This window comes from Mixophyes fleayi, chromosome 7 (genome assembly GCF_038048845.1).
Source record: "Mixophyes fleayi isolate aMixFle1 chromosome 7, aMixFle1.hap1, whole genome shotgun sequence".
NCBI lineage: Eukaryota > Metazoa > Chordata > Amphibia > Anura > Limnodynastidae > Mixophyes > Mixophyes fleayi.
The window spans coordinates 18,710,769-18,738,223 of NC_134408.1; the positions used below are offsets into that span (position 1 = coordinate 18,710,769).

At 43.4% G+C, this 27,455-nt stretch overlaps 1 protein-coding gene across 7 annotated transcripts in view; it reads left to right on the forward strand.

Moving 5' to 3' along the window:
* The first annotated feature begins 6,284 nt into the window (after positions 1–6,284).
* Positions 6,285–27,455, forward strand: part of EPN2 (epsin 2) — a 51,333-nt gene continuing 30,162 nt past the window's right edge. For 2 of the 7 annotated variants that reach the window (XM_075179253.1, XM_075179254.1), the window contains exon 1: positions 20,983–21,235. The gene's annotated coding sequence lies outside the window, so the exon portion shown is untranslated. Of the gene's footprint in view, positions 6,596–20,981; positions 21,236–27,455 lie in introns of those variants that run through there. The other 5 variants (XM_075179249.1, XM_075179255.1, XM_075179250.1 and 2 more) reach the window with 4 other exon arrangements.

Here is a 27,455-nt window from a genome sequence, read left to right on the forward strand (position 1 = left end):
TTACAGTGTTGACCCTTCTTTTGAAGACCTCTGCAATTCGCCCTGGCATTCTGTCAATCAACTTCTGGGCCACATACTGACTGAGGGACATCCATTCTTGCCTAATCAATGCGTGGAGTTTGTCAGAATTTGTGGGTTTTTCTTTGTCCACTTGATTGTTGATTGACCACAAGTTTTCAATGGGATTAAGGTCTGGGGAGTTTCCTGGCCATGGACCCAAAATTTTGATGTTTTGATCCCCAAGCCACTAAGTTATCACTTTTGCCGTATGACAAGGTGCCCCATCATGCTGGAAAAGGCATTGTTTGTCACCAAACTGTTCTTCGATGGTTGGGAGAAGCTGTTCTTGGAGGATGTTTTTGTACCATTGTTTATTCATGGCTGTGTTATTAGGCAAAATTGTGAGTGAGCCCACTCCCTTGGCTGAGAAGCACCCCACACATGAATGGTCTCAGGATGCTTTACTGTTGGCATGACACAGGACTGGTGGTAGCGCTCACATTTCCTTCTTTGGACAAGCGTTTTCCAGATGCCGCAAAACAATCTGAAAAGGGATTCATCAGAGAAAATGACTTTACTCTAGTCCTCAGTAGTCCAATCCCTGTACCTTTTGCAGACTATCAGTCTGTCCTTGATGTTTTTCCTGGAGAGAAGTGTCTTCTTTGCTGGCCTTCTTGACACCAGGCCATCCTCCAAAAGTCTTCGCCCCACTGTGTGTGCAGATGCACTCACACCTGTCTGCTGCCATTCCTGAACAAGCTCTGTACTGGTGGTGCCCCGATCCCGCAGCTGTATCAACTTTAGGAGACGTTCTTGGGCGCCCTGAAGCCTTCTTCACAACTATTGAACCTCTCTCCTTGAAGTTCTTGATGATCCAAGAAATGGTTGATTTAGGTGCAATCTTACTAACAGCAATATCCTTGCCTGTGAAGCCCATTTTGTGCAAAGCAATGATGACTGCACATGTTTCCTTGCAGATAACCATGGTTAACAGAGGACGAACAATGATTTCAAGCACCACCCTCCTTTTAAAGCTTCCAGTCTGTTATTCCAACTCAATCAGCATGACAGAGTGATCTCCAGCCTTGTCCTCATCAACACTCTCACCTGTGTTAACGAGAGAATCACTGACCTGATGTCAGCTGGTCCTTTTGTGGCAGGGCTGAAATGCAGAGGAAATGTTGTTTTTTGGAAAAAGTTCATTGTCATGGCAAAGAGGGACTTTGAAATTAATTGCAATTCATCTGGTCACTCTTCATGACATTCTGGAGTATATGCAAATTGCCATCATATAAACTGAGGCAGCAGACTTTGTGCCAAATAATATTTGTGTCATTTTCAAAACTTTTGCCCATGACTGTACACATGAAATAATAAATGAGAGTAAGGAATCCTAACAGCACCACAATAACACTTGTACCAATCCTCTCACTCGATCTAATGCAAATGATACAGTCACAGTTATAAATGTTGGGTACCGTTGCTGCACTTGGTGAATAACCCAGGTCATTTGAATGTCAGTAATATATATGTCTGCAGCAGATAACTTTAACAGTCCTCCATAAAGGGAATGTCACCAGGCTAAAATTGTCTGTGTTCTTAGATAATGCAGGTATGCAATGCTACAATCACACACTTCAGGACCAGTACGGATCTGCACATTTATCTCAGTCTCACTTATCTGTCACTGTGGATACAGGACTCTGGGCACAGCTTTGGAGCAATCAGCAGGGACCAGATCTTGTCTTGCCTGCTGTTCTCTCTTGCTCACCCGGAGTTCACCCAATTCTGGAATGTCCCTCTCTGGCCAGAGGTTAACTAGCACAGACCCCAAGTAAAACATGTCCCTCATACTGGACACTCTCAGCAACTCTGTGTAAACTCTGTCTCTCTATGGCTGCCCAGCCCTCCACTCTGCATGGACTCCTCCAAAATGGCAGCTCTCCCTTCTCTCTGCCCTCTATTTATAACGTCATCTTCTGTGATTGGTGCTGGTGCGCTCCTCAAAGCCTCTCCGTCCTCCTCTTTAGTTCTCCCCTCCTCCCAGCACCCTAGACTGCTGAGAGATGTAGGTAGGCATGCAGGCCTGGGGCGGCCATTTTAGTGTAGCTGATCAGTGGCGCCATCTTGGTAAAGTCCTACAGTAGTGGGGGTCACAGTTACAACAATGTAAGAAAAAGTGGAAATAGCCCTGACTGCTGCTTGCCTTGCTGCATTGTAGTGAGGGTTCATTCACCGTAACCTGTGTCAATGCTCTTTTCTACCTTACTCATATCTCCCAACAATTGCGTTTCCTAAATCAGGACATTGTCTTACCTCATGTGTAAATTGGGTGTGGCTGTGTCACAATGGGCGAGGTCACATCCCCCCAAGGAGTGTTTCTAGTGCTTCCAAAGCTCTAGAGCGTCTAAAATCCACCTCTCCCCAAAAACATTCTTGAATTGAAAAATGCCCAACTTTTCACGAGATAAACGTGCCATATCATAAGATGGCCTGGACAGGACCTTCAAAGACCTGACCTAAATCTTTCAATCATATAAATGAAGGTTCACTTGTTAACTATATGGGCACCACTTGAACATACTTGCCAACCTTTAGAACGTGAATTCTGGGAGATCCCGGGAAGGGGGCGTGGTTGGAGTGCGGGAGGGGGCGGGACGCCGCGAATCGCATTATTTTGGCGAGTAAGTTCCAGTATGCGGCATACTTGCCTGCTCTCCCGGGAGTCCGGGAGACCTACCCGAATTTCGGGAGTCTCCCGGACATTCCGGGAGAGTTGGCAAGTATGCACTTGAAACGTGTACTCCACCCACTTGTAATTTCAGTTTCCAAAACATCAATTTCCGAAACAAGCCAGTATCTCCCAGCATGCCTCACCAGCAACATGCAGCCCTCCACTGCAAGACCCAGCAACAGAAGTGAATCCTCCATGGCAGTATATTTGGGAGGAGTCAAGTGACGTCCGTATAATTAACAATATAAGTAATCATTTAATTTTTATTTTATTTTTTTATTGCAGCAAAAGCACTTTATAAACACATGAGGAAACCCACAACACACCACATTAAAATAAGAAGGCATTTGGAAAGAAAACGCATCTGTATATAATGAGAATGAGCCCTCGATAGGGATGAAAGGGGGATGTGAGAGATCTGATAACCATCTTTTCAAACTCAGTTAATGCATTGAAGCCTAAAGCCTAAATTGTATCTGTACTAAAGCTAATATTTACCCAAGACATATGACCCGCAATGATTATTTTTTTGCTAAATTAACTGGAATTAATTAAAATCTGGGCTTTCCGTTTCAATGCGCAAGTGTGCGCCAGATCTCTTGTGTGCAAGTGAGGTATATTACCCACAGGTTGCATGTTGTATTGTTATATATATATATATATATATATATATATATATATATATATATATACGTTTGGACCTAATATATTTAAGTCAGTTGTTTGACAGACATACTCCCCACCACCATTTGCCTTGACAAAATCATGACGAAATAAATGCAACTACTGATCTGCAAAACCCACTCCCCTGATTCATATACACCCAGCCCCAATCTGACTAAGAACACGCCCACTTTATGACCGTCTACACCGTTTCTTGTGAAGCTCCACCCACATCCCTGTAACCCCAAAACTTACAGGGGCATAGTACAATTTTGTCCCAATTTTTATTTCCTGGAATGGTGGGAAGTGTGGGTCTAAGTTTCCCAGGTTTTTTCATCAATTATGTCATTATTTTCGAATACAGTGTATCCTACCTTTCATTTATGTTATTGTATAACTTTGAAGAGGTCATACATATGTTTGAAATATAGTCCATATATTTGTGTGTTATTAATGTCTACGGTACTTTGAGAGGTCACACAGCTGTTTTAATTTGCCTTATTTTGAGCACAGCCCTGACTACGAGATGGATCAGCTTACAAAGCCTGTTAATTATTCATATTGAGACTTGCAGCCCGAGTCTAATCTCTGTCTGTAAATCCAACAGTATACTCAGTCATTCGTGTTACCTAGGAGACTGCAAACCAATTACTCAAACTTGTGCAATTTTATACACTACCCCTTCATTTCCCTCACACAATGAAAAAACAAACAAAAATTCTTTTTAAGAACATCTCAGAATAAAAGCCATAATATTTGATTACCTCTGTGCTGTTTACGTAAAACAAATTAGGGTATTATAAGAGTAATGTATCAAAAGACAAGATGCACTTTGTATTTAGAGTGTGGCCCTCACCCACACACAGTGGAGGCAGCCATTTTGTGGGTTTGAACAAATTCTCAGCCTGTCAATTCACAAGGAACTAGTGACGTCACTGAGGCACGTGGCACAAAGTGTCTCATGCCTCGGCGGTGACCTAGCTCCCAGTGGAATCGATAGACTGCCTTCTCGTGAATATTGGTTCGGCACACAAAATGGCCGCCTCTACCTTGTGTAGGCGGTAGGTGCGCGTCAATCATTTCAAGTCATGAGACTATTCTGAAATCAGGTTGGAATGGATCCGTACCACAGACGTGGGAGGAGAGCCGGGCTTGACACAGCTCATTGTCTGGAGCTCTGTTTAGCCTCTAGCAATTGTTGGTGTTCCACGTGTTTTTACACGCACTTCTCTCTGCTCTAGTAAGATCATGGTGCATGATATGGAGACGTGGGAAAACGCTGACAGAGAAACACAACAGCAAAGTCAACATCATCGTTGACAGATAGGACCTGATTATCCAATAGGATGACTAGGCTGCAGCCTAGGGTGAAAGGGTTGGGGGCCCAACATTTCGGGGGTGAAAAATTGTGACATTGTCAGAAACAAACTGAAATAAATTTTAAAATATAAGAGAACAGTTATTCTCCAAAGTAAAAAGAAGACATGGAAGAAAAATGTTGTAAGGTTTTAATATTGACATATTCCCATGGTAAAGATGAAGACAATGGGTCATCCTTGGGCGGTAATTGAGGATAAACAAGTAGGAGGGTCAAGGACGGCAACAGGCGTAGGCGTGACAGCCCCCTCCACCTTCACGCCATCACCCTCAGTATTGCTTGTTAACGCCTCTATTCAGGATACAGTTCTGATTTTAATGAAAATAAAATAAGTGACAAAGATTTCCGCGACCCGTTTAAAAAACCAAGTGGAGCTGAACTTCTTAAACGCACAAACGTAAGCATTGGTGGGCGGAGTGAAAGGAGCCAGATTTCTCTTCTCTTCTTCTCTGGCAATACCGTGTAAATTAGTAATGGGTAACATGATGTTTTTTAATAAACCTGCCTATGGTTCTAACCATATAAAGGACGATTACAACTACAACCAATTACATTTTTTTTACCAACCCCCGAACTTGCAAGACTGTGGGTCCTATGTCACAGACCCCCCACAGCTCAGGAGCACATGGGGTAGAGTTATCAATCCTTCTAAAAACGAAAAGTTGAGGCATTGCCCATAGCAACCAATCAGATTCTAGCTATCATGTTCTAGATTCTAGAATGTACTAAATAAATGATAGAATGCTAGAATCTGATTGGTTGCTATAGGCAACACCTCCACTTTTCCCTTTTCGAATGTTTGATAAATCTACCCCTGCTGTAACGGTTCTTGTTCTAATGTTAACAACCAGGAGAAGGAGAGGATTCTGCTAGTATAAGGGACAGGGGCTGTTGAGTAAAAAAATTATTTTAACTGGTTCATAATTCAAGGGAGTTGCCCTTTACATTCATTGAGAAGTATTTGCATATTTTTCAAGCCCCACTGCATCCCGTCCTGTGATGATTGCAGCCCATTATGAAATCCCAGTATCACAGCAACGTATACAGGCAGCCTAAGCAGCAGGTTAATGATTGACTGATACAACTGGTCAATAAGCCAGGCGACACCAGCGTCCTGGGACAAGGTGGGCAAATGCAGCGTGCTGGAACTTTTCAAGTCAAAAACTGTATCAGGAGGGCCACAGTTGTGTGTCTTAAGGGCCACGAGTAAGCCTCAATACCGCCACTTGCACATTATTGGTCTAAAAACACAGCCAGCTTGCTGACACTTCCGAATTCTGCAATTCTGACGTTAAAAAAAGGTGCCTGTGTTTAGGAACATTAGGTTGGCTCTGTGACCGACAAAATATGCAAAAATAATAGCGTTGCAAACCTTACTACTTACATTGACGATTGCATGTGTTTATATTTACAGGTTACAGCGCTGTGTGTGTACGAGAGAGATAAACTCTGGTCTGCAGAGCAGAACCGCACCCCTGTGACCACTGACAGATATTACCACACGGTTTCCTGTGGTTGGTCTCGGTTGAATCGGTGACTGAGTGATGCTGTAGTTTCACACAGATGTTTTATTGCAGCGGGAGACGATTACGTGGCTTCATGTCGACTTCCTTTATTCTTTGATTCCACGCTGACTCCCAGGGATTGAAAGGTGTGACCTGCGCCTCTTCTCCGGCTGCTGCAGTACTTGACATGGGTTGATAAGTTGGTGGCAGCTGTCCCCCGCTGGCTGAAGCTCTATCACAGCTAAATATAAACCAGCAAGTGCAGTCACAAGTGCCACCTGCCATGTTACCCTGCTGGAAGCATGCGTCAGCTCGGTAAGTCTGTCCACCCTCTCTCTTATTAGCCCAGCTTAGCTAACCTGTGGCTCTCCAGCTTTGGAGGCACTACAAGTCCCAGCATGCAGGATTTCTGCAATAATGAGCTCGGATCAGGGCTTGGACTGCTACGGACTCAAATATTGTATTGAACCTCAAGAGGCGCATTTGAAGGTGATTCCATTTTAGCGTGAAAACACAAAGGGAGTGTTCATTAATAATGTGTTTTTGCCCGGTTAATTATCATCTGACATCGCAACGATGACCGTTCGGCTGAATTTACTATACAAGTCACATCAGGACGGTGCATCCGATAGGAGGCTGTCCCAGCAATTATTATTATTATTACTATTCATTTATATAGCGCCACTAACTCCGCAGCGCTGTACAGAGAACTCACTCACATCAGTCCCTGCCCCATTGGAGCTTACAGTCTAAATTCCCTCACACACAGACATACACACACACAGACACAGACAGATACACAAACTAGGGTAAATTTGTTAACAACCAATTAACCTACCAGTATGTTTTTGGAGTGTGGGAGGAAACCGGAGCACCCGGAGGAAACCCACGCAAATACGGGGAGAACATACAAACTCCTCACAGATAAGGCCATGACTTTTTTTTTTATATACGTGACCTAAGGACTGGCGTGTGCTGCACTGTTGCCATTTGCGGTAGGGAGCGCAGGGGAGAGCAGCAACCCCGACATCTCCTGCGTTAGGCTTTTCTTAAATAAATATTTTACCTAAATATGCCTCAACCACGTGAAAAATACAGTTTTCGCATGGTTCATAAATAGCTCTCAAAGTCTTTTCAGCCACACAAAGCAGCCACAGTATTACATATTTAGGAGATGCTGATAGCTAAAACTCCACCACTTCTATTAATGGGACGCACAACCTTTTTTGGTCTGAGGGCCATATGTACTCATTTGAAGGGGCTGTAATAAAATATTAACTTGCTTAAATGTAAAACACATTGGCCCTGAGTCATTAAGGAAACCCAAAACAAAAAAAAACCATGTTACAATGCCAGGGGTGCAAATTAGTTTATTATTTTGCATATAAGTTAAATACTGGCTGTTTTTTTTCATGTAACACACAAATACTTTATTTTTACACTGAAATTTAAAGTTGATCAAGGACATGCCCTACTCCAACTATATATCTGTCCCCACATTTTAAATTGACCTCCCCCTCCAATGCAACATGGTTTTGACACGATGCAAAGTTACTCCTTTTTTTATTTGCGCTCCTCAATGATTCAGGGCCATAGAATTTACTACAGGACACGAGGAACCCCATTGCAGTGATGCCATGCCTGTCAACATTGTGAAAGTTCCCATGGACATGAAAGTGGATAAAAGGCACACACTCAGGAGGGGTGGGGGGTGGTTGGGATATCTGTGCGCTCACGCCTGTGTCTAAGTAGCTCCAGACCCAGGGTGTGTAATTACTCTTTAAGGCCCTGCAAATACTGCATTACCATACCTCCCAACATGTCAGGAGTGGGACAAGGGGCGTGGCCAACTCTCCCGGAATGTGTTGTAGAATCCCGAATTTCAGGGAGTCTCCCGTACTCCTGGAATAGAGGCCTCCCTCCGCATACTTCCCAACATGCAAGTCCCCAGCAGCGGGACAGGAGGAGAGGCCACGTCTCAATGAGTGCGTGGTCACATCATGAAGGGGGCGTTATCACATCATGATATGGGCGTGATCACATCATGATAGGCGTGGTCACATCATGATGGAGGCGTAGTCACATCATGAGGTTGGCATGGTTAAGCCAGAGGGCTGCTTAGCGCTAGGCTATTAGTTATCTCACTTCCTCCAACATTCCCACCAGTGGGGGAAGGCATTTCCGTAATGCACACAATCCTTCCTGAGAGTAACCCTACGAAAGGGAAGCAAAGAACTATGATGCAATTCATGTCATTGCTCACTGGTGGGTGGGGTGAATCACGTTACCCAGACCTGCCAACCCTTACTTGGCAAGTATGCCATTGTCACAATCGATTCTGAAGGAAAGACGAAAGACACTTTTTTTTTCTTTTATGAAACAAATTGAGCAAGACGGACATCTTTTATATATATATATTCTTTAAGTGATCTAATGTTCTATGAATTTGTGATGTTGGGCCTAGAATCAATGAATCCTATACAATGTATAGGATAAATGATATATATATATATATATATATATATATATATATATATATATATATATACAGTATATTTAAAGCCTCTTATTGTTATACTTGTGTCATGACCAGAGGGAGTAGTTAAACAGAGCGTTTCTAGACTGTGGGTCATTCCTGGAAGGTTTCTTATACACAAAGCTGCGGAAAGACCCCAGAGGTTGCCAGCACAGATGGGGGGGGAACCAGTTTTGGAAGAGGAGGTCAGGAAGGAAGACGGAAACTCCTCTTCCTGGGACTGCGTTATGTTCCCAACTTTTCTATTTTCTGCACAGAATCTCTCTAGATAAGCGGCTGTGGACAAGAGGCTGGGCACACTGCCCAGGCTGCCTGTGATTCCTGGTGAAGCCAGAGCCTAATTGGGCATCTGGTTAATCTGTCGGAAGCCGAGGGAAGCTCTGTAAATGCACAATTCATTGCAGGACAGGGAAAGAGGAAAAGGCCCAGCTGGGGGGGACACAAATATTAGATACATGGATTGTTCTCAGGCTGGGAGGAAAGCTCAATGCGCCCATGCCCAACAGAGCTGCGTTTCCAGACCTGGGCCGGTGTCCAAGAATCCAGGAAAAGCATGGCGCATTAACCTCTTACGCACCAGCCCACGTTCTACTTGTTTACTGTGCAAGCAAATTACAAAGTGAATTCCCTGTCTTTGTTCAGCTCATTCGTATATATCTAATTTTAATTATTTATTTCCCATTGTAGTACCAGGCTTTTACCTGTGCATTTATAAGACATAGAACTGTGCACAGAGATGCTCTGTATCATAGAGCCATACTTGACAAGATTAAAGGAATTTGATGACATTACTGTACATTGTATCTGTGACTCTATCATTCCTTCAATCAGACGTCGTTTGCTAACAAGGTCTTTTTTTTTTCAACAAAACTTTATCAAAGAAAACAAGAAGGTAAATAACAAAAGTCCAAATACAAAAACAATATGCCCATACAAGGGAGCAAGCATCATCTTACCTAGGTCCATCCATTCCATCCACACCATGGGCCTGAGTCATTAAGGAGAGCAATGCAAAAAAAAAAAAAAAAGGAGTAAGTTTGCTCCTGGACAAACCATGTTACAATGCAAGGGGTTAATTAGTTAATTAGTTAATTATTTTGCACGTAAGGAAAATACTGGCTGTTTTTATATGTAGCACACAAATACTTGATAGCTTTATTTTTATTTGCAAGCTTAAAGATGATCTAGGACATGCCCTATCCCAAATATAAACCTGTCTCCACATTTAGAATTTACCCCCCCCCCCCCTCCAAGCAACATGGTTTTGCCCAGGTGCAAAGTTACTCCTTCTTTACGCTTTGCTCTCCTTAATGACTCAGGCCCCAGGTCTACATTCACCAGGAAGCCCATGTTTCCTAATGTGTTCTAAGCCTTTACTGGATTTACTCCCAGGATAGCAGGCTAAGCTCCCGGTTCCTAACTAGCTAAGCAGTAAAGTGCCGGGGGGCGGGGCTTAAGATCTGGGCCGCCATCAGAAATCCTGGGGCCCAGTACAACGAAGCAGGCAGGCCCCCCCCCCCCTGATGACCCCCCCTCCCCGATGAACCACCCCCCCCTGATGGACCCACTCCCTCCCCATGAACTAGGGCCATCTTTCCAAATGGGCACGATGGGCAGGTGCCTGGGGGCTCAGGGGGAAAGGGGGCCCAAGGCAATGAAAAAAAAAATCCTGTCGAAAAAAAAATGAAGATGTTGTCTATAGTAACCAATCAGATTCTAGCTGTCATTTTGTAGAATATACTAAAGAAATAACAGCTAGAATCTGATTGGTTGCTATAGGCAACATCTTCACTTTTTCAAGCCCGCTGTTTAGTAAATATACCCCCAAATCTTTTTGCCATGCCAAAGCTCTCATAAATGCTCTGACTCTACATTGTAAATCTCATTTAAATATATTGGCCTGCAAAACAAAATCTAATTTTTTTTGCATTTCAAAGCAATTTGAGCCCTTTCAAACATCCGGCCGGCATTTAGTTAGGAGAGCCCTGATCCGCTCAGCATCTCCTGTACAGATCCGCCATCCTGACATCCAGATCTATGTTGTTCTTGCGCTCTGATTTGTCCTTGATATCACAAAACGGCAAATGCTCTTTGGAGGCATGTTCATAAATGACCCTTAGGCCAACGTACCTCCTAAATGTCCTGATTTGAGGGGTCTGAACCACCGTCCGGCAGTCGGAATATTTGGAGTTGTGTACTATTCACACTGAATGGAGCAGTGTTCACGCCAATGTAGGGAAGTGGGGTAATGTGCGATCTAGCGGTAGGCCTCCCCCCTGGTTTATGGCCGTGTCCCAGTACTCTATGCTGTCAGATGCATTTATGACCACGCTTCTTACAAAGTTCTTGTTCACGCCTTGCACAAGCCCTCGGTGTAGCTGCTATTTAGTCTGCACATGCTGTACTGAGTAGAGGATGGAAATAATACTATGTACGTTAATAACACGGAGCGCTAGATGTGTTTACATCCTGAGCCAGGCCTGCTTTTACTCTGGCTGAGGATTACTGTAAACTAAATCCCGTGGTGTGGAAAGAGGAACCAGAAGCTGCTATATAAACACACAGACCCTAAAAGGAGTCCTGGCATGTGTTAATGGAACGGCACGAGGCCACGGAGATTGAAATGTAAATGATACTTCAGCGTGAGATAGACTGTTAGTGTGTGGCCTGGCGGAGGGTGGCAGAGGATACGGGATGTAGGGAGTGATGTAAAGATTTGCACTTCACCCTGCAGCACAAAACGGGTTTTCCAGGTGCAAGTTTTACACCCAGTACCCGGACGTTCTCCTAACTCTAAAACGGCCTCATCGTTGTTGACATTTTTGTACAATTTCCAGCGGTCATATTCCTGCAGTATTTCCCGATTTATACACTATTGTGAGGCATAGAGCACTGCGCTTAACATGGTGCTGTTGTGTTTGAAATCCTCACTTTAAATAAGTGGTCATGGTAGATGCGTCTACACTAAAGATACCCCGGCCGGTATAGCAGACCTTTCAACGTGACTCTTGCCATTGGGCACAATTAGACACTTAGGGCTAGATTTACTAAACGGCGGGTTTGAAGAAGTGGAGATGTTGCCTATAGCAACCAATCAGATTCTAGCTGTCATTTTGTAGAATGCACTAAATAAATGGCAGCTAGAATCTGATTGGTTGCTATAGGCAACGTCTCCACTTTTTCAAACCAGCCGTTTAGTAAATATATCCCTTCATTTGATATTACAATTTGATTGTTTTTACTGAACATCAAACAATTTACCACTAGTAACGGCAATTTTAAGTTAAGCAGGAATTTTATGGGAAAGGAACGGCCGCCCTTTGATCATACTCCCGGAATGTGTAGTAGACCCCCGAATTTCAGGGACTACTAGAAACATGCAAGTCCCCAGCAACTTGACAGGGGGAGTGGCCACGTATCAATGGGGGCGGGATCTCTTCACAATGGGGGCATAGCTACGCCCCAAGAGGGCTGCCTAGCGCTAGTGTGCCCATTACTTATCTCTCTCCACCAACATTCCCACCCGCAGGAGAAACATGTCCCCGGACGGGACAACAGGACAGAGCCCTAAATTCTGTACTGTCCAGCTGAAGTCGTACTGGAGAGTCAGCCGTAGGATCACACCAGACTAACTTGAGCAGAAACATTTGTATTCTCGCTCAAACTCTACGTTTGCAAAAATGGCTCTTAAGAGTCGTCGGACCTTGTAATGTAATGATCCGATCACAGGCCCCCTAAGCAGATTACCTAATAGCCACAAATCTTCTATACTCTGTCTGCACGCAGAGACGGAAGGGTCACTACAGCGGTCCTAGCTCATTCCCAGGCCCCGCTGTCTGATTTGATTATATTTCCATTAGCACAAACCGCTGACGACAACCATTAACGGTCATCTTCTAGCATCCAGGAAATGCAGTATAAAACAAGCTAATGATGGTCTGCCGTGGTACCAGAGGGACCCTGCTCTATGGAGACTTGGTGTTATCGTTAAATTTATATACAGAGTGATGTTCCGGGGAGTATTGTTATAATGTTTTAATATTGAATTAGAGTCAATGGATTGCAAGTTATCTGTCCGTCTCCTGTCATCACATGATATCAGAAGCTGCCGGTCATACACAAGTTGCACCTGTAGAGCAAAGCATCGTGCAAGCAGTTCTGTTTTCTTGGCGTACTCAGGAAGTGAGAGGTTCAAATGAAATTGCTTCACCAAAGAGGAATAAATAACAATAATGCATTTCAAATATCTAAATTAATATCTAATTATTACCCCACCTATATAAATGTATAAAACACAGAGGAGACACCTCGTATATTAATACTTTTATGTTCAATATGTTGACTGTATTTTTCCTGTTGTTTCCTCTTTAAATAAAGAGTTTAAATAAAAAATAACTAAATTATATAAATTTATAGATGTAGTTTCAATTATGAAATTTGAGGAATTTGTTTTGTTTCTACTCTCCCTGTTCATCTGCGGCTGATTACTGGCTGGCAGAGCTGTGTATTGCCAACCCCAAGATGGCAGTCACTTATCAGTGTGACTTAATGGGCGGGATCTGCCTGTGGCGAGACTGAGGGATGTCCTCCAAGGGTGTTGCAAGGTTCTCAAAGGCACAACCCTAACTAGAAATGTTACTGCATACTTATCAACTTTCTGAAGTTCCCGGGAGCCTGCCGGGGGATGTGGGCGTGAGGGGGGCGGGCGCCAAAAGTCGCGACATTTTTGGACCCGCCCCCTGTGACGTAATGATGCAAAAGCGTCATTTTACACCAGGGGGCGGGGCCAATTGTGGATTTTGGACCAAATTCTGCCAACAAGTGGGCAGATTCAGGAGATTGCCATACTCTCCCAGGCGTCCGTGAGACTCACCCAAAATGCGGGAGTCTCCCGGGCATTCCGGGAGAGTTGGCAAGTATGTGTTACTGTCTGGGGCAAGAAAGAAAATGGACACCGCCTTGCTGTGAACTTGACAGCCCCTTGCAGCCCCAGTTCAAAAGATGCCCACAACCAAGCTGACCGCAGTCATTGTTCTGCCAAACTTGCAGTGCAGTGTAACAGACAACACTAAGAGACCTGGAAAAATGTTTTTATTATAGCTAGACTGACACTGGGGCCACACAGCAAGCCAAATTCTTTGCTAAAAAAAAACCACACAAGCAAAATTGGTAAACAAGACAAAGCTAGAATAAATACTGAAAATCAGTAATATATACTGGGACATACTAACACAGCAGGACTGAGATGTATCACAGGGAGAATTCAAGGGGTTAGTCACATTGTTGGAAACCAGGGGGTATATTTACTAAACAGCTGGTTAAAAAAAAGTGGAGATGTTGAATATAGCAACCAATCAGATTCTAGCTGTCATTTTGTAGAATGTACTAAATAAATGACAACTAGAATCTCATTGGTTGCTATAGGCAACACCTCCACTTTTTTTAAACCTGCAGTTTGGTAAATATACCCCCCAGAAATGAATGTTCTCCAACCTAAGGAGTGTATTGCATCTGATATCCAGAACAGAAAATGAAGGCATGTCTAGTATAATACTGCCAAATAGCGTAATATATTGATTTAAATAAATAATATTTTTCTCACACAGATCCGTTACACATTCTATTGAACTAGGAATTATTAGCGTATAACTGTGTCTGCTCTCATTGGCAGATGTTGGGCAGGAGGGCGTGTGTATGCAAATGACGTTGGATGTGTAGGGGAAAATGTCTGGAAGACTCGTGAAATTCAGGTGGTCTCCCAGACTCCTTGAAACGCAGATCTCCCTCTCGGATCCCACATACTTCATTACTGAAATGGGCACAGGCAAGGGGAGGGATGCCATCAGCTCTTGTCAGACATATCACCTCCATTCCACCAGCTTTTCTCACATGCCCCTAGCTTTTCCTTATATGCACCCTTGCCCTAGTTACCCTCGCCAGCTTTTTTCACACATTCCCCCTCTGCCCACCATCTTTTATGTTGTACATGCCCCCCTGCCCACCAGCTTTTCTCAAACATTCACAACGTTGGCAACACTCTGCACATCCTAACTAATAATGACTCATTTAGAGACATTGTTAGTGTGGGCACCCGACCACAGTGCCGCCCCACCAGAGCCCTGCTCCGCTGAGGGGCTCAGTACATTTGTGGGGGTGGTCCTGCACATTTATAGAACATATTTAATAGTGTGTGTGATTAATCCTTCAGGATTCCAGGACTGTGATTCACTGAGCCAACCTCCCAACCCGATGATGTCATCATGCCCAGGTTGTGCCATCTCTGTATATTACCATAAGCCTCTTACAGTGCTGCACAGATGTGTAGATCTATAATCCTGGCCTGAGGTAACAAACACAGTCCTCTGTGTTTACCGCTAGTACTTTAGTTATTATTACACATGCTGGGCACACAAAACATATATTTTGTTTACAAACCCAGGCAAATTGGGCATACGCACAATGTCCGTATTCAACTAGAAACGGATCCTTATGGATATTTATGGAATCCTTTATATCTTCATGAATAATTATCAATAGCTTATTAATGGTGTAAACAAGTTTGCAATAATACTTAGAATACGTGAATATACGGCGAATACAAGGATAAAACCAAATACATATATACAATTATACATTTTATTGACATGACAAAAACTGCCGAGTGTGGAAAATGTTAATTGACTTTATTCGAATACCACATATACGACAAGCAAAGAACATATGTTAATAAATGTAATAATTTTAGTTACATAGTAACTGTTTAATATTAAGGATCCCATTCACTGGCCTCACTTGGGGTTGATTATTTTAATACACCATTTTCTCTTTATTCACTTATTTCTTTCTATGTTTTAATATTTCACCGCTATGGACCAAGGACTAATAATGTGTTCGGGGTCAATTAAGAAATTTGTTTTTTAATAAAAGTACAAATAATAAAGGTGTAAAAACCTACATATTTTATTATAACTGTCTAGATAGAATAGGAGTGCCATCCTGTAAATCTTTTCTCCCTTTTTAATGTCTACCAATGGGAAGAGCACCCCTCACCTTAATTAATAATGATAATATAGGGATGAGGATGGTCCTAACCTTGTGCGGATTTATTTTCTTTTTTTCTATGTGACTTCACAGTGTCCGTCAGCCAAGTCGTCACAAAAATAATTATGTAAAGTAAAGCTGGGTACACACTACACTGTTTTCGGCCAATAATCGGCTAAAACAGCCGACATACGACCGCTCGTTCAAAACTCGGGTCAGTGTGTGCAGTGACACGATGGTCGAAAGTCTGCCCAAATGGACGATTATCGCCTCATTTGGTTGGTCGTACCGTTTAATATTTTCGTTCCAATCTCGTTTCCGCTGTGTAGTGTGTATAAACTTCCCACCGATCCACAACAGTGTGTACGAAATTACAGTCATTGCTCACGACAACATGGCTGTAAAAAGTCGCTAAAGGGAAGTACGATCTTCCCTTTATCGTCCTAAACAAGGCTAGTGTGTATGCAGCCCATGGACCGAGCGATCGGAACATCGATCGCATGTAAAATTTGTTCGGCATAAAAAGTTGGTCGAAATTTCTGTAGTGTGTACCCAGCTTAAGGCTATTGGCCTATGAGATGTGTTTGTATAAGGCAGAGTAATCTTAATGAGCGATCTGAGAGCAGATGGAGATTAATGCAGCAAGCTGGTCCAGGCAGGCTCTGAAGATCCTTCCACTTTATAGGGGCCAGGGGCAAACGCAGGATTTGTAGAGGGGGGTTTCCACGCCGCCAGTGGGCGTGACCAGCATGCATGGGGGCGTGGCTATAATTTTAGACAGTGCTTGGCTGCTCTCCAACTCTTCCTATCCCCATAATATACATGGGCAATGCTGGGTGGACTACTGTTAGGTGCACACAGCTCTCCCTTTTCAAGCAGAGCCGCGTGAAGTGGGGGCTGGGTCCAGTCACCTCAATTATACAGTGCCCCAGGCTTGGAGGGGGTTTCCAGGCACTAGAATCCCCCCTCGGTTTGCCTATGGTGACCATTGTCCCAGTGGTGGGGCAGGGTGATTTTGGCACCCAGTGAGAAACTGTGCCCTTTGCCCTGATATAAACTCATTTGGCTATGTGGCCACTATTTTATCCATCTTTGTTGATTATTAATATTAGCTTTGATTTATACGGCCCCACAAGAGTTCCACAGAGTCGTACAAAGGGGATTAAGACAAAATGACAAAATAACATAGTACTAAAGTGACAAAATTATATAAATACATACAACAAATTAACATATTTAGGATCTGGATAAACAACATAATTATGTAAAGAAAAAACCCCAAAGAGAGCTTACCTTCCAGAGGGACTGGACGGGAACATTGATAGTGGAGGAGGCCGGAGAGTTAGGAGGGGGCTGGTAGGCTTAAATGAAAAGATTGGTTAGCACTTCTGCCTCACAGCACTGGGGTCATGAGTTGGATTCCCAACCATGGCCTTATCTGTGTGGAGTTTGTATGTTCTCCCCATGTTTGTGTGGGTTTCCTGCGGGAGCTCCGGTTTCCTCCCACACTCCAAAAAAAACATACTAGTAGGTTAATTAGCTGCTATTAAATTGCCCTTAGTCTCTCACAATCTGTATGTGTGTGTATGTTAGGGGATTTAGACTGTAAGCTCCATTGGGGCAGAGACTGATGTGAGTGAGTTCTCTGTACAGCGCTGCGGAATTAGTGGCGCTATATAAAGAGATGATGATAAGGTTTAAGGGTGCGTTTGGAGGCTTTGGAACATCAGAACCGCAAGGCACGTACGTGATGTGTCCATGCCCACTTTTCTGAGGCACGCGGTAGTTCTGTGGTGGCTCATCCTCACTGTCTAGATTTTCCAAATGTTGGGAGGTGTAAAGGACGCTTGACCCGCTCACGCCTCTACGGCGTTACATAACACTCAGCCTCTTCTGTCTGCCTCCAACACTGGCAATTCTAACAAATGTTCATAAATATTTTATATAGCCTTATAGCTTAGCTGTTTTTCCAGAGTGTAACATCATGGCTTACAGTGATCATGACAAGTCGCTGAAGATTGAAGATTGAAGCCATGCTCGGAATTGTTTCATTGTGATTCTCCAACTGGCTCTAAAGTTCAAAAATTTGCAATAAATTTGAGAACTTCAAATAGACTAATTTTTTTTAGCGGAATTCAATCAAGAAGGACAAGTTCCACCACGATCAAGCTGGTTGGAACATGTTCAAGCTAAAATGGGCATATTGTATGGTACCTTTAAAGTTCTTCCATGGAAATGGAGAATTCGAACTTGATATAGAACACAATAATGCCTGTTTGAATATAAAAAAGAAAAAATGCAGCAATTTAGGCTCAAATGGGCAGTGTGGCTGGATCACTTATAAATAACTTGTATAAGTTTATTTCAATAAGTGACGCAGTGCGCTGATGCATATCATACTAATTGTACTGATGTTTTTTGTAAGATAGGAAATCCCATGCTAATTAGGACTTTTGATTTGTGAGTGACCAAGTCCTCTTTTAGTCTGAATGCACAGGGGAGAGTCGTTAGACTTTCATCCTGTGTCTTAGAAAGAGAGGAAACTTAACAGCAAGTCATTTAGGAAATCGCAGATTGATGTAAATTTTGTTACGTTTAAATTGCATTTAAATCCAACTTTAGAGAACATATTACATCCTGATGCTAACCATCGATTGCAATATCTCAGACTTTGTGGTGCCAGCTGGGAAAGGGGGCTGGTTTGCCCCCCCTGCCAACATGTGTGTCAGAAACAGTATATAAAGAGCTCTGTTTGACCATGCAATGAATTATACCAGCTGTATTTCTGTATGATCACTAATACCTCCAACTAGTGTGTAATGGTCCTTGTAAGAACCCCTTGAGCAAATAAACATCACTGCCTGACGCCTATTGCCTGCTGTATCCTGTGACCAGGAGCTTACACTCTAATCTGTTCTCCGGCTGTCCTGTGTTGAACCCATCTTCTCTGTGTCAACACTCTGCCCGCTACCCAGCGGTTCTGATCCATAGTGAGCGGTCAGGAGGTACCAGTCAACCCACTGCAAAGAGGCGCTGCAGCAGCTACCCTATAAGTGAAGGGTTCTAGGTGCTGCGAAAGAGACTAGGGGTGGCAGCGAGATTCTCCTGCAGCTTGTACGCAGTTGGCATTTGCAGTCGGGGAGTGTCTGGTGGAAAGGTGACACCAGTAGGTGTGCTCAGTAACAGTCGGTTACTGACGGTGAGAAAGAATAAACTGTGTAGGAAAAACATTCCTTCGTCCTTCTCCCCCCTACAGACCGGGTGGTGAAGTAAGCCAATCTGGGCACAGATGGCAGAAAAGGCATCTTATAAAAGGCATTTTATAGTTTATATTAACTCCTCTTAATGGCAAGGTGCAAACTTTCAAAATAAATTCCGGCTTAGAACTTTCAAAATGTAGACTATGGTGTTTGATTTTGACCAAAAGTTTGAGTTTGTCATACTGGGCTCCTTGGATCGAATTTCGAACAAGGACAAATCGCTTGAGCATCTGTACTTAGAAATAAATAGAAAATCCTCTGCTGTAGACAGCAAGAAAAAATATATATAATAAATAAAATATACATAACTAAATTGTACGTAGTGTCCAGTTAGATTTTCCTTTATTATTTAGGTCTTGGTTTTAAACTACTGAATTCTCTAAATAAATTATTTCTGTGCAGGTCAGGAGTATGTCCGAAAGTGGATATGATGACACTGAGCTGTAGATCTTTATTTGGCATTGTGCTATGTTGCCGCTAGTTGTTTAGGTTTTGTTGCAGTATTACTAGATAGCTTATAGCTCTTCAAAATATCAACATAGAACTCTCCTAAGCTTACATGTCAGGGGTGATTGGCTGTACTGCGCCTGTGCTCTCAGGCTGTGTAGGCAATCATTGCAATATGTTTGGGTCTGTGTCTAATTTGGATGGTGTGATGACATAAACTATGTCCGCAAGATGGTAAGTATTAGTAATATATAATATATAATGACACCCTGCTCAACCTCATCCCGTAGCTGCTGACCCTAATTTCCAGAGACAGTTTTAAAGACTTGTCCCTGAAAATATGCAAAAGTATTTTTCAATACTTTGAATCTAATAATTACTCTTAACTTCTGAGTTGGCAAACTGTGTCTTGCCCCATGCTGGGACTTGTAGTTCCACAACAGATGGCGCAGCAGAGGTTGTCTGAGCTCACTATTGTTGCCCCTTTTTTTTACTTTCCAACTCAGTATCACCCCCGCTCCCCAAGTGACACTCACTTCAGTGAGTTCCTGCTACAACCCACTGATTGTCTCACATTTAGGGGTATTCAATTGTTGCTCCGGCCGCCGGAAGAACGAGCGCGTTAAACCTATTACCGTTTATACGGCAATTACTCGCTGAATTTCATCTCGCAGCTCCCTGAGCTGCGAGATGAAATTCAGCGAGTAAATTACCGTATTAACGGTTTTTACGCGCAAGTTTACCGTATAAACGGTAATAGTTTTAACGCGCTCGTTTTTTTGCGGTCCGGAGCAACAATTGAATACCCCCCTTACAGTCCAGCTAAATCTCATCAGATTCCCCCAATATCAGTGTAATCCTAATCCCCTTGATATGCCACAATTCACAATACAGCCCTATGGTGCTTGCAGAGCTGGGGCAAGGGAGGGCTGGCAAGTTTTACTCCGAGGGGGGGGGGGGGGGGGGAATTCGACTCAGCAGACTGTTTTAAAGGGAAAAAAATGCAGGTGGCCCAGTGATCCAGCCTAAGGTAGCCGACTATTGGACCGGCCACCCAGGCCAGCCTGCCCCTTGGGCCGGTACCATAGTGGGCAACCGTGGGCTGGGTCATTTTGGCGGCCGGCCCTAACAGGGGTCTGACTGAGTGGCCCGGGGGGCCAGTGCCCCCACTGCCCAGTCTGCCCCTGCTCGCCCCCCTCTCCAGGCTAAAATTTGCCAGCCAGGGTGCTTTTGCAACTGTAGCATCATTATGCACATTTAGTGTATTGTAAATACAGTGTCTCTGTGATCAAACACTTGTAGCTGCACAATGTGACTGACACTCCAAGGGGGGAGCATGGAATTAGGACCCCCCCTCCCTCCTCTCCCTTCCTTCTCCCTCTGCCTCACACTTCACTCCCCCCTCCCTTCCTTGCAGGCTCTTGTTTCTCTCTCTCACCCTCCTCCCTTCTCTCCTCCCCTCATCCTTCCCCTGGCTGGCTCACACCATCTCCCTGCCGCCGGGTCTGGGGGCTGAGTAAGACACCCGATCCTCTCTTCACCCGTGGCCCTCTCTGCGCTCTCACCCTGAGCTGGGAGGGGTGGGGGGAGAGGAGCAGCCTCCCTGCCCCCTGCTACACGCAGCAGTCACAGGACAGTCTCCCTGGCACAGGAAGAGGAGAGCCCCGTGGGGTGAGTGTGTGCTCATTTATTTAGTTGGGGGTCTGGGTGGGTGTTTGCAGCTGATTAGCCCTTGTGCATCCTCCATCACTGCAGGACCCTCTCCTCTCTCTCTCTCATCCCAGGGGCCTGTTGCATGAGATGTCTAGAGGAAGAGGCCTCTTGTTTTGGGTGTGGGATGCACCCCCTCCTCCTCCTACTCCCCTCTCCTTATTTATTTACTTATTTAACCCCCAAAGTCCTGCATTAAGGCACCCTCCCTCTACCATGCCCTACCAGCTCCAAAATTCCAGTGGGCAGAGCATGTTGGCATCTATCAACTGTGCTTGTTAAAATAACCTCTGCAAAAGCCTTCCCTCCCTAAAATACCTCCTGGCACAGAGTTCTATTTGTGCTGCAAAGTGCTGGGTACAGTACATCAGCAGTGCTACATTACATGGAAAGTACCCCCACCCTGCGCCCAATGAGGGGTACCAGTGCCCACCAACAGTGGGTAATGAAGCAGTCTAGCTCTGTCCGAGATCAGCCTTCCCCACATGGCTATTTTATTTAAACCTCACTAACCCATGTAGTGGGATTGCAGTATCCCTTTTGCAAACCCCTCTGTTCCTTGGAGTGGCTGACTTGCTGGATGTGGGGGGAGGTTTTGGGTAGGAGGTTTAGGGTTTGCAGCAGGACTCAGGTCTTGGTATCTGAAGCATTGTCCTACTCTTATTGTTAGGAGGGTTTTTGCTTTGTGTGCCTTTTTGGATAACATTCAACCTCTTAGTCCCCCCTTCCCCCCCTACAATTTGGCTTTTTAAACTTGTTCACCCTTTGTGTGCAGGGTTGACAGGGCTCCTATCTGTTTGCAATTTGTCATTTGTGCACTTGATGAACTTTACTATATACTATAACATCCAAAAAACATGTGTTTCCTGAGTGAAATTAAAGTATTGTTATGAAATGTTAAAAAAGAACCTGCCCATACGTTAATCATTGGGAGTGACTTTGAGATGGATGCATTTAGTAGTGAAAAATTTGTTTTTTTTTGTTGTTGCATTGTATGTGTTGGGTATGGAGGTGCTATGTTGATCAGTGTCACTTACATGCAAAGTTTTAAGCACTTAATCTTTGGCAATGTGGTTGCAAAAGTTAGGAGTGTTGAGATTTGCGTGTGGAGAGTAGGAATTCATTGCTTGAAAAGGTTACTTCAAATTACACACTACTCAGGTATGCTGCAGTGATTTTTCCAAACACATGCACTGGTTAGTTTGTAAACATACCACAGGATTAATAAAGTGATTATTTTTATAGAGACCTGCAGTTCCAAGATGTACCAGATCTATTTGCAGACTTTCCCAGCACACACTGTTTTGTTGCTCATAATAAGTGTTGCCCAACTTACATGATGGCACAGAGCAGTATGCTTGCCAAAGTAACTTAACTGACTATTGTGGGTTATTTACTAATACAGTGTTCCCATTGCAACAGCGAATGGAGAAATGTGATTGGTGGATACTGTTTGGCCGCATTAAAATTAAAGCAGGCAGAAAGATCATCTATCTGAATGGAAGTAGCACCGCTTCTGTTCACACTGTGCCAAGCTGCAATACCCACCACTCCGTAAAGCTAGGTACACACTACACGGTTTTCATCCAATAATCGGCTCAATCAGCCTACATACGACCGCTAGTCTGCCCAAATGGACGATTGTCGCCTCATTTGGTTGGTCGTACCGTTCCAATCTCGTTTCCGTTGTGTAGTGTGTATAAACTTCCGACCGATGTGTACGAAATTGCAATCATTGCTCACGACAACATGGCTGTAAAAAGTCGCTAAAGGGACGTCCGCTCTTCCTTTTATCTTCTAAAACAAGGCTAGTGTGTATGCAGTCCATGGGCCGAGCGATCGGACCATCGATCCCATGTAAAATCGATCGGCATAAAAAGTTGGTGGAAAATTCTGTAGTGTGTACCCAGCTTAAGCTGCAAGCACAGACCACTTAAGAGGTGATAGCGAACAAGCCCTTACTCTTTAGCACTGTCATTAAATAACACCCAGTATGCAGAATAACTGCCCATTGTTAAACAGATATAGTGCTCAGTGAAAATAATGTTATTTACACTACTGATTTAATCTTATTTACCCACCATAATCCTTATTTTTGAGCCTCTTTGTTCTAGAGACTCTATTGTCACTTGTTGATAAAGGACTGTGTGACTTAGATAAGGTCAGTAAACAATTCTGTGAGTCAGTAAATTTTGGTCAAAGGGCTACAACATTATTGACTTGTGCAATGTCCACTTGGGCAATGTCTGTTTCACTGGTGAGAATTTACACACAGTTTTTCATGTAAGAAGGACCCATTAAGAATCAGGGAACTGTTTTTACTTGTAGCCAAGATGAGGTGTTTGCGATCGTTAGATTATTGTGGCAGAGATACAAATAGGTGGTGTAAGCCCGGGAGAATTACTATTAATAAAACAGTCCTCCTTCTGTGCATGCTGATTTGAAATATATGCCACATTTCCAGTCTACATGGTTGGTCTCTGCAGCAATGTAATGTGAAGATTCCTATTAATACTAGGATATGGGATAGAATCAGACTTCTGCTTGTATCACAGGCAGGGAGGTATACTGTATTATATGCACCTGCAATCACAGTGCTTTGTATATCATTCTGTCCTTACAGCCTAGGACAGCATAAAGTGACAGAGAGTTTAATAAAATGTCTGTGCAGCAGATATGAGGTTCGTCTACCCATCTCATTTTTGACTCTGATGTACTGCAGATTTGGCCATTCCGCGGCTCAACATTTCTGTGGAACTACAAGTCCCAGTCTATCCTGGCAGCCAGGGCAGCGTTGTACAGCAGAGGTTGGCAGCCTGTAGTATTCCAGCCGCTGTTGAACTACAAGTCTCAGCTTGCTTACGCCCAGTGTGCAGTTACAGACCCTGCCAGTATTTGATAATATTTTAAACATGGATTTAATTGTAAAGTAAACCCCCAACAGACAAGAACAGTGTGTCTGCCTCCTCTGTTGCAGGCCATTGACGTGACGGACTGATCGGGGTACCTAATACTTCTGTAGAACCAGTACTTCAGTATGAAGTGTAGACTGAGTGTTCTCTAATTAAGCTCATCTCAAACACTGGCCATATCCGTACAGTAATAGGGACAGGTTATTTTAAAAGGAAACCATTCTGCAGAATGCAGCATTGCTCTTTTTGCAAGGGGGGCATTCCTCGGTAGCTAATTATCCCTATATTACTGATTAAAACATGATTGCTCCCATTCATGTGTGCGGTTAGATGGCTAAATGGAAACGTTTGTTTCTTTGCATGAAAATATCCAGTTTGAAAAAAAATAATTGTCATTGTTTATTATGTGACCTGTAGCAATTAAAATAAAACAAAAACTGTAAACAGAGTTGCATTCTATGAAACGGTAATCACTAGCATTGGCTAATACGTTTTAAAAAGTGTCAGGAAATTGCGTAAATTGCAAATATTGCTCAGGAACACTGTGCAGCTCTACTGGTGCATCTAACACATCTCCAGGGCCAAAAATCTTTAAATCCTGGGACTGTCCCTGGAAACCATGATACTGTCAGCAGCTGTGAACTTGTCAACATTTTTTAGGTAAACTTTGTTCCTTGGAGCAAGCAACATATTTTTCTATACATTCCAGATGTCTTGTGCAAACAATCGCTGAAGACAACTGCAGGAAGCCACTTGAAACGTCTTAAGGGTGTTTATGTTAGAAAACATCTCACAGCGTCCATGTCTTAAAGTCGTACCTGTTACCTACTCATACGGCTGGCAGCCATTTTGTAAGCTGAACCAATATTCATCAGTTCACTAGAAGCAAGGCACTAGGCCCTTCCTCTTGAAGTAGTGATTGCAAAATGGCTGCCCCCACTGTATGTTGGTGACCGTCATAGCCACACATGTGTAAGTAGCCAAATTGGATGATATGCGTCCATTTTACCATCTGGCATCCACATACCACAGAGTGTATAGCCAGCATTAGACATATTATAGTTGCTTTCTGTAGCAGTACATCGGTCGCCTACACATAGTAGAGGCAGCCATTTTGTCGGTTGTACAAAACTCAATCCATGAAGTCAGTAGCGAACTCAAAATGGCTGCTCTCAATTTTTTTGTATGGGGGATCGGTGCACATAACGCAGAAATCCCCTCCATACCATTTAAAGTCTTTTAAATATTAATAAATATAATATTACTTGATCTATGTGTATGTAAAAGGGCACCATAGCATTGAGATTTTTGACACAGTACTTAGCATTATCTACCAGACTGCAAGTTATTGTTTTCAGTTATCAGCCGTTTTAGAAACACTCCCAACAGTGTCCGTCACTGGGGTCACTAGCAGGTAATCTGATGTGCATGGGGAATATGCCTACCCCATAATCATAGCCTTGTCTTTTCCGTTTTTATTTATGATAAGTTCCTAAAAGGATGACATATATATTTGCAAAATAGAATTACTAGGTCTTTTACATAAAACAATTATGCATGTCCGTATTTAACTACAAGCGGATCTGAAGAACCTTCTCTTGTTGAATACGGGTCTAGGTATGCTCTTCTCTGATAGACAAGACGCTACCAGATACCTCCAATACATATGTGAAACATAAAGTCTCTGCAGAAAAAAAAAACAATTATCGTTACCTGTTAATAATATAGGCAGTAATAAAATCTTGTAAAAAAAATGAAAGTAAAAATAATTTTTCCCTCCATGAAATACATTTATCAGGATGTTATTGATGTCTACTGTATATAAAATGCATTTTTACAGTTGCTTCTGATTGCAAACACATGTTCTAGCTGCATACGCCACTGTCATCACTATCGGCACTTACACCAGACCTGTAGCTGGTGCAAGTGATTTATCCATTGAAGATAAATTGGACGTTCCTGCATTTACTGGCGTACAGTCCGTTTCTGGACATGCACAGCGCGATTTTACGCAAAACACGGCACGTATCACCATTTACGTTCCTTAGTGAATCAGCCCCTCAATGGGCCTGTGCCCAAAGTGATTCCAAATTAGCATAAAACAGAGAAAAGAAACATTTTAATAATCATGAGGTAAATTTCCTAAAACTTATAAAAAAGGAACAGTGGAGGTGTTGCTCATAGCAACCAATCAGATCCTAGCTATCATGTTCTAGAATGTACTCGATAAATGAGAACTAGAATCTGAATGGTTGCTGTGGGCAACACCTCTACCCCTTTGTCTCTTCAACCTTCCATACATACGTGTCCCTTTCTCATACCTGGTGCCTATAGTTGAGGTAGTAAGCGTGCAGCTGTAAGCCGGGGTTGCATGGCAGCAGACGCTAGCGACGCGTTGCTTGGCAACCCGTAATGACATCACGGAAAGTATAATGGCACCGTGCAGTTATACCCATCATGCTCACTAATGAAAAACTGTGGAAAAAACATTGTAGAGTCTGGCTGGTAAAGGTACACAGAGCCGAGCGTATTATACACAGCACATACTTCACATAGGCTACGTTTATTTACTTGTTCCCCGACTGCACCGTTGTTTTAAATAAGACATCTTGTTTTGATATCAGCTGAGGATAAGCTGGCTATTCAAACATCCCCTGGAAACATTTACTTTAAATATTTGTCTTATACTTTAAAAAAAAAATACAAAATTTAAAACCATGTGGCTTGGAAGTGGAATTTGAGCGTATACAGCGGAGGAAGCCATTTTGTGGCTGAACCGATGTTCATAAGAACGCAGACGATCGAGTTACTGAGACCAAGTCACGTCACTGAGGCGCGAGGCACTGCAGCGTGCTCCTAGCTATTTAGCATGCTGAATATTGGTTCAGACCATTCTCAAGAAGATTGTTTTAGCTCGCAAAATGGCTCCCTCCGCTGTGTGTAGAACGTTACACTTGGGATTTGTGAAGCAAAGAAAAGGTTTTTACCTCGTCCATTTCATTAATTATTTATTTTAATGCAGAGTTTCTCTCTGAAGGAGCGTCAGTCACCTGAGTCACAGTTGTCCACTCTCTTGCAATGTCCGGGAGACTCCCGAGGAAAGGGGAGACCTCCCAGACTCCCGAGAGAACAGACAATTATCCCGGAGACCTCTTACCAGACGTAAGTTGAGCGAATCACGTCATAAAGTCCCTCCCACCTCAATAAACACATGGGGGGGGATTCAGTTGCTGGTGATGTGGCTTGTGGACATCACGCCACATACATTG